This window comes from Triticum dicoccoides, chromosome 7B, assembly GCF_002162155.2.
Source record: "Triticum dicoccoides isolate Atlit2015 ecotype Zavitan chromosome 7B, WEW_v2.0, whole genome shotgun sequence".
Taxonomy (NCBI): domain Eukaryota; kingdom Viridiplantae; phylum Streptophyta; class Magnoliopsida; order Poales; family Poaceae; genus Triticum; species Triticum dicoccoides.
Window position 1 is genome coordinate 449,640,642 of NC_041393.1, and position 8,367 is coordinate 449,649,008.

Here is an 8,367-nt window from a genome sequence, read left to right on the forward strand (position 1 = left end):
TTACATGCTATTTCAATATTTTCTAATAGTATTGTTAGGTTTATCATACAAGTCTTATATAATATTATATTATTTTATAATTTTTGTTCACTTATTTTTATTTTTATTTTCAGTGGTCAAATACTTGAGTTTGTATATTCTAGGTCATGTCAATATATGTTATTATTAAGTGTAGGTGGTATGTAGCAATTTTGGTTGGTTTGTATGTCATTATCTAGTTCTATATTCAGCATAATGGACTAATTTCAGAAGTGCAAATGTGCAATGCAACTAAGCCTCAATGGCTAAATGTTTACCTGTATTTTTTAATTGCTGCAGGTTCTTGGAGCAGTTTGGTACTTGCTTTCTATTCAACGCAAAGATGCCTGCTGGAGACAGCAATGTAGTCTTAATAGAGACTGTAAATCTGCATATCTGTACTGTGGGAATGGTGATCCAAATGCTGGAAATGCTTTCTTACAGAAGGCTTGCACTCCAAATACATCCACAGGCAGTCTTCCAGACGCACTCTTTGGAATCTATGTGCCAGCTATTAATAATGTTTCACAATCAACAAATTTCTTCGCTAAATTATTTTACTGTGTCTGGTGGGGTCTACAAAATCTGAGGTTTGCCTAAAGACGAAACTGCACTACATAAATATATTTAGATTGTATTATAATACTTATATCTGTCTTGGTCTATTTAATGCAGTTCGCTTGGACAAAACCTAAAAACAAGCACTAATGCTTCGGAGAATTTGTTTGCAGTTTTTGTCTCAATATCCGGCTTAGTTCTGTTTTCACTTCTGATCGGTAATGTCCAGGTAATAATAATGTGTCACTGATAGCTAGGAATATTCTTATTCATTTTCTCTATTTTAGTTCAGAATTGTGGATATCTTTTAAATAATAAATAATAAATATCGTCCTTGAAAGTTATTGCATGAATAGAACTTGCATCGGAAACAGAAACTTGTGTTATGATTCTGATACCTCCATGATCAATTGGAGATCTTAAGTGCTAGATTGGTGCTAAAATGTATTCCACGCCAGAAGAAACATTTGTTATTCAATTACATAGAACTAAAAAACTGTCCAACTGATCTGGAGAGAGATGAACTCGTCTTGTGCTACCGGCTGTGACTTGTGAATACCACCGTCATACAGTTAAAGTCATGGAACTATGCCACGCGCTATACCATTGTGACTTATGAGATAAACCAATATAGTCTTGTACGAAAATGGTTGATTTTTCCAAATAAGTATAGCAAGAGGTTAATTTCTTATTTTCAAAATGTATATATAGGTTAATTTCTCAAGTTGTATAATAAGTAATACAAAGATTGTTTCAGTATCTCTCTGATACTGAAATATCAATTATGTCGTTCTTTGATGACATGTGACTCCTCTGCTATTTGGGCAGCTAATTCATGTTCTATGTGCTTACCGCTTTTGTTTGTCCCTTTTTGCGACTTTCACAGACCTATTTGCAGTCAGCCACTCTGAGAATAGAAGAAACGAGAGTGAAAAGCCGCGACACAGATCAATGGATGTCATATCGGCTTCTTCCTGATAACCTCAAGGAGCGCATACGACGTTATGAACAATACAGATGGCAAGAGACAAGCGGGGTTGATGAAGAGCACCTCCTGATGAACCTCCCCAAGGATCTTAGAAGGGCTATAAAACGACATCTTTGTTTATCACTTCTCAAGAGGGTATGTTCTTGCAATATACTTCCACCATTCCTAAATATTTGTCTTTCTAGAGATTTCAACAAGTGACTACATACGGAGTAAAATGAGTGAATCTACACTCTAAAATATGTTTACATACATCTGTATATTGTAGTCCATTTGAAATGTCTAGAAAGACAAATATTTGGGAACGGAGGGAGTACAAGTTTCTGATTGCAGAGTAACTTGCTGCGCTGGCAATAAATACTACTGTTAGTCCCAATTTTGAGGAAGTTCTAAAAAAATCAGTTAATCAAGCAAGCAATCAAACTATATACACCCAGTAATAAAAATCATGGATAAACCATATTGCTTCCTGTTGCACTTCACTTTTTCCAAACAAGTGTATCGCTTGAGCTGTAATTGTTAATCCCAGGATGAGCCAGTTTTGGAAAATATGCTGGTCAAATAAATAGTTGAGGTATTTTTACACCAAATAATCTGAGTTTTGACTTATGAATGATTCGTATTGGTTCCTGTAGGGGTTGCATCTTTTTAGAAATGTATCCAGCTGGATACGGTCATGCAGTGCAATGGTCCAGCTTTTGTTTCTAATTAATCTGTGCATCTGAAGTATTGCCCATTTATTCATGTGTGATCAGTACTGTGGATTTACATGCCCTGTAAAGTTTACTAGCACCCTAACAACTAGCATGCTGTTTCTTTGGGAGACACTATTTGCGCACGTTTTTAAGGAGACCCTGGACTTTTAAGGCAGCAACTTTTTGATGGTGATCTGATGTATTGGTCAAGATATTGCTCTCTTGGTTACCCTGAATGTGTCTTCTTTCAATTTCAGGTTCCAATGTTTGAAAAAATGGATGATCAGCTCTTGAATGCCTTGTGCGACTGCCTAAAGCCTGTTTTGTACACAGAAGGTGGCTGCATCGTTCGTGAGGGGGATCCAGTAAATGAAATGTTCTTTATCACGAGAGGAAACCTCATGAGCATGACGACAAACGGTGGAAAAATTGGCTTCTTCAACTCTGATGTTCTGAAAAGCGGAGATTTCTGCGGTGAGGAACTTCTTACCTGGGCTCTTGATCCCAACTCAGCAACCAGTCTCCCCATCTCAACCAGGACAGTGAAGTCAATGTCTGAAGTCGAAGCTTTTGCTTTGATGGCTGAAGACCTGAAGTTTGTGGCCACACAGTTTCGACGGCTACACAGCAAACAGCTCCGGCACTCCTTCAGGTTCTATTCGCAGCAGTGGAGAACTTGGGCCGCTTGTTTCATACAAGCGGCCTGGCACAGGCGCTGCAGAAAGAAGATGGAAGATGCTCTGCGCGAGAAGGAGGAAAGGCTGCAACTCGCGATTGTGAATGACGGTTCCACTTCGCTCAGCTTCGGTGCGGCAATATACGCTTCACGTTTTGCTCGCAACATGATGCGGATCTTGAGGAGAAATGCCACCCGGAAGGCCCGGCTGCAGGAAAGGGTGCCCGCAAGGCTGTTGCAGAAGCCAGCAGAACCCAACTTTTCTGCAGAGGAGCAGTAGTTTGCATGAATGCCTTGATGGTGTTATTTTCTGCACGATCTGTGCGGTTGCATCGCTGATGTTGCTTACGGTTTTCGCTAGCGGTTCAAAGGCGGGCTGGGGGATCGCAGTAGCGTGATGATTGAATGATGATATATTGCTACCTGGTCTCGACAGTAACACTAGATTTGCTTGTATATCACATATAGGTAATGGTGTGATTTGATTAGTAATCTGGTCTTTTGTACTACTACTTTGTGCATAGCGAGCGCAGCCCAGTCCTCTTTGTGTAGGATGCAAACATAGTCCCACTGTGTTAGCAGTTGATAAGTGTATTTACCCCCAGATGCAAACTCGTATGTGGACTTAAATAACATAGAATTAAATGGGTTCTTACATTATTTCCCTAGACATACGTGTTAATGTCTGATCCATTACGTTAAGTTTATACCTGCAACTTAAAACAGACAGAAAACTGTGTGATCCAAATTCCAGTACTGTGTTGGGCTTTACGATGCTATCCACCTCTAATACAACTCGTTCTCGTTTACTCATCTTTCATGAGCTCTTATATATACCGGTTTATACATACCCCCCTGCAGCCGTTTGAACTTTTGCCTCTGTTTTCATTATTTGTGCTCTTCTCATGTGTCTTGCCATGAACAGATAATCTGTTGGCTTGGGATGAACTTGAACCACCACCAACACCATTAGTTTCATTTTCTCTTTGTAATGCAAAGCTTCATAAACCTCGTTAAGGGTGAGAGTATCACGGTCGTATATGATTGCATCTCTAAAATTGGTGTAAGAACTTGACAGTGAACATTATTAAGCTCATATCTTCGGAAGCGGATTTGTAGCAACCGGGTGCTCCACACCCCTATACAAATATTAAATTCAAAAAAAAACCGAGAGATTTAAAAAAAAAGGGATTTTGGGATATCTAACCTGAGTCCCCGTGTGAAATTTTGTGAAAAAAAAAACTAGGAAACTTATTCATGGCAGAGAAGACAAAAAAATTCTATGTATAGAATAAAACTGTTTGGATGGATTTATTTCCAGACGGTATTTCCTTCTCTACAGATACATTTTCTTGTATTTTTTCACGAAACTTCATACATGAGTAGATTGAGAACTCAAGTTTGATATCCCCAAATTTTAGATTTTTAGAATTTTTTGGTGTTTTTTACGTTTAATATCGTATAGGGGTGTGGAGCACCCAGGAGCTCCCTTGTATTTTCCCATATCTTCTTCGTAGTTATCATCCTTGCTACTAGATAGATACAATTTCTTTAAATCATGTGATTTAAAACATTACCTCCCTTAGGATAATTGAAGGGATAATTGTGCAGGAATAGTTTTTGATTCAGATGCATCTTGATAGTAAAACCTTTTGTCATGCATATATCTTTCAGCTTCAACCATAGGGCAACAGTTGCTTTCTCGGTCAAGACTTTGTGCAAAATATTATTTTGCAAATGGATTTGAATTTGTGACGAAGACTTACGGTCTTTTCTCTTCTTCTCACTAGTCCAGCCATCTCTCTTTTCCGAATCCATCCAGTGTATCGTCATAATCGGCTTGTGCTAGCAACGGTCGTGTATTGGCTTGTGGAGAAACCTTGTATTACGATCCAGCCGTGGAAGGTTGTACCTCATGGTGACCGTCAGTCGATTAATATGTGTACGCAAAATAGTGCAAGCTGGAAGCAAAAAGAAAGTCTTTGACGAATTAATTTGCAATGCGAAATAATAAGAAATAGATAGCACCTGGTAGCTCTCGGGACTTAACCCCCACAAGGATAGTACCAGTTCATAGACTCATGGTTGATCCTCCGCTTTGCTTCGATCGATGTGTAATGCTGGAACTCTCATCAGGGTGGTCTGACGCGTGTCCTTCTGTTTGCCTGGGAGACTGGTGGATTGCGGCATCTTCGCCGTGGATGGCGGCATCTTCGCCGCGTGGTTTGTTGAGGCGGGGCGCTGGTTTCTGTTTGGCAACGATGATGGTGTCGAGAGGAGCTCGGGTCGCGGCGTGGACTTCGGTAGTCGGTTCTTCCCGGCGTGTCCGAGGTGCTCTTCTGTGGGCACTGTCGGCGCAAGTCTTGCATATTTCCCTGGTGAGGCTCATCGTCAAAGTCGGAGCTGTCAGTTGCTTGCGCGTGTGGCCATCCGGTGGCATGTGCCGTCGTGGCTTCTATACAACTGTTTGCAGGTTGGCTTCGAGGTTGGAGCTCTATGGTGAAGTCGGAGTCGCTCGTTCGAGGCAATCGGTGATGACAATGACGCTTGCGACTCCTCGGCGAATGACTTTCTTCTTTGTAGCTTTGTGTCCCATGTCGGTGACCAGGTTGGCCGGTGGTGCCCATGTCATGTGGGTTGAGTTGTATCAATTTTAGCCCGGTTTTCCGCGAATTAACCGGGCAATTCTCTCTTCTTCTTAATCAATGAAAATGACAAATCTTTTGCCTCATTTAAAAAAAATGATCCAGAACTTGGCAACCATGAAGGACGACCTTCTGTACTTCCTTTTGATCGAGTTTCGGCATGGATTCTTAAGTCTTTAATTTACTAACATGTGTAATATTCTTCAAAAAAAATTCCGTGTAGAAATTTCATTCGGTAACAAATGTGAAGATATTTTTCTATGGCATATGACATGTGTTTCGCTAGTAAATCGAAAACCTTAAAATACGTGCCCGGCATTATAAAAAACCTGACCAGACGGAGTACTGAATTTGGATCACAAATTCAGGACAAAACCTTCCAATTTCAAGAGAGAGAAAATAGTCAAACTGTTGCTTGAATTTTCATTGCTGTTGTCCAATGTGCAGGGCTGGTTTCCTTCTATGGGTCCCAAGCAATACCTACTTGGATTTGTAATGAAACTAGGCGCTAGTGTGCTGGGTTTGAATTATCATCATCCTGCACAAACTATGCGCAGTCTTGGCCTCTCGGGGGCACATCAGTCACCGACAAGCACGTTGGCAGGTTTCGTTTTCCCCTCGTTTCACAAACGTGGAAACCACACTGGGAGCGTTCGACGGGCCGTCAATCTCACGATGACATGTCGTGACGAGCCGCGTCTGCACGTCCACATCCGGATGGACGACGTCGACCCCGCGAATCCAGCACCACATCCACATCTTATCCACTGATCGCGTCCGTTTCCTATCCGATTGCACCATCTATGCAACAGACTCGCCAACTTGGCAAACTCACCACCATGCATGCATGGGAGACAAGCACATGATCTCTTCAGTGCATTGCATGGCTGTGCTGCAGCAAAATGAGGCGCACCAAACTTGACGCCCCCATCGCCTGCTTCACGTAGCTGTCCACCACATGGTCCTGTCTGGAAAGATAGAAAATTGCGGACATGTGTAAATTGTTGAAGTTGCAAGGGATGTGTACAAGCACGGCCCAACTAAAGGTGTATCCCTGTAGCCTCATATTCTTTTCCGTGTTTTATCTAATATAAAACGAGGCGCAAGCCATTTTCATCATGGTGTCTCATCCGTTGCAAGCCTGCAACCAAAGCCTGGCTTATTAGACGCTCGTGTCTCGTGGTATTACTGGGGCTGAAAGTGGGAGCATACCGTAGAACCAACGAAACCCTTCATCTGGACATGCATGACATGCTTCGTCAATCTACTATCCTACGCATGGAAATACTTATGTAGGTATGATGATAAGATCCAACTAACTTCGCCCGTGAATTTAGTTAGAAACCTATACACGTTTTTTTTGGCCAAATGGCAAAAGACAGCCAGTCAACTCTTATAGCACTCATCCTTGAAGAAACAAAAAATTACACACAACACTTTGAAGAAACCAATCTCCTGCCTTAACGAGAGTATTTAATCCCACCGTTCTACACATGCATAGCACTAGTTTACCATGCAAAAACTACGACCATGTGATTTTTTTAATAGGAAAAAGGTGGTGTAACATCATAATATAATGGGTTACATGTATCACGAGTAACAAATGTGATAGGGTGGGTATGGGCATCTATAGCATCCCTTATCCTGTAGAAAAGCTAGTTTTCTTTATCTAGCAGATCCGTGAAACTTAATGGCCAGAAAAATAATTTTTCCATTTCGTCCAACCATTCAAATTTATAGCACTTTAATGCAAAACTTAAGAATTCAAGAACAGACGATTCATTCTCAAAAAAAGAACAGACAGTTCATATACATATTTAATTTAATGTTTTAAACTGAACCATTCAGATTCAAACACAACATACAGTCCACATGAACTAAGAATCCAAATAAAGCGGAGCCAAATTCTTTTTCGATAACTAAGAATGCAAATAAACATGATAAAAATACAAGAATCAAGTGCTATGAAGTCTCACATACTCAAGGATGAGATCTTCCCCGATGTGAACATAGTCATCGATGACGGCCGAGCATCTATAAGCAATGACTCGCACGGTTGATGCAATCTTCAACAATGGGCTTGCACTCGTAGTTACCCTTGCATTTTTTTTTCTCAGCTCAAACCAAGGATCATGTTTCTTCCTAGCTTTTGCAATGGTGTTGCATAGATCCCGATGCATCCGGAATACCAAACATAGTCAGAGGGGTATACTGCATTCGACGCAGCCTCACTAGACCATCATGACTGATGGCCCTATCTTAAGGAAACATCCTCCGACCATATGAGAACAAGGCCTTGGTCTCCTAAAATCGTACCCCATAGCAACCGGGGAGGCGCCTGCGGTGAGTTCGTCAATCTCAAGATAACTTGTCAGCTCAATCTCTCGAAGGTGCTCACATAGATAGGATGTGTGTGCTTGCGTTAATATGGATGAGTGTATATGGGCATGTATTAGTGTCTGCATCTTTACCGTGTTAAAAAAAACTGACTCGTAAAAGAAAGTCAGGTGATACGGTAGGCATTATTTCACATAAAAGAACATGCGATATACACTCGCATTGCAACTTCACTTAACAGAATGATTCGGCCCCCCCACGCTGTTCCTGCACCGTCACCAAAAAAATGGAGTTGTAGCATTACGTGTTGCCCATGCTGCTCGTGTCTCTGGTGCTAGGGTTAGAGCAATTCCAGCTGCGCCCTCAACAGCCCCCCCGGCGACTTTTTACGCGCCGGCGTCCAAAAAACGCCCCAGTCGCGCCCCCAAGACGTCAAAATCCGCCGGCTCG

The 8,367-nt window shown here is 41.5% G+C and overlaps 1 pseudogene; it reads left to right on the top strand.

Annotated features, from left to right (window-relative positions):
• Positions 1-3,605, top strand: part of LOC119336697 — an 8,105-nt pseudogene extending 4,500 nt beyond the window's left edge.
• The last annotated feature ends 4,762 nt before the right edge of the window (positions 3,606-8,367 follow it).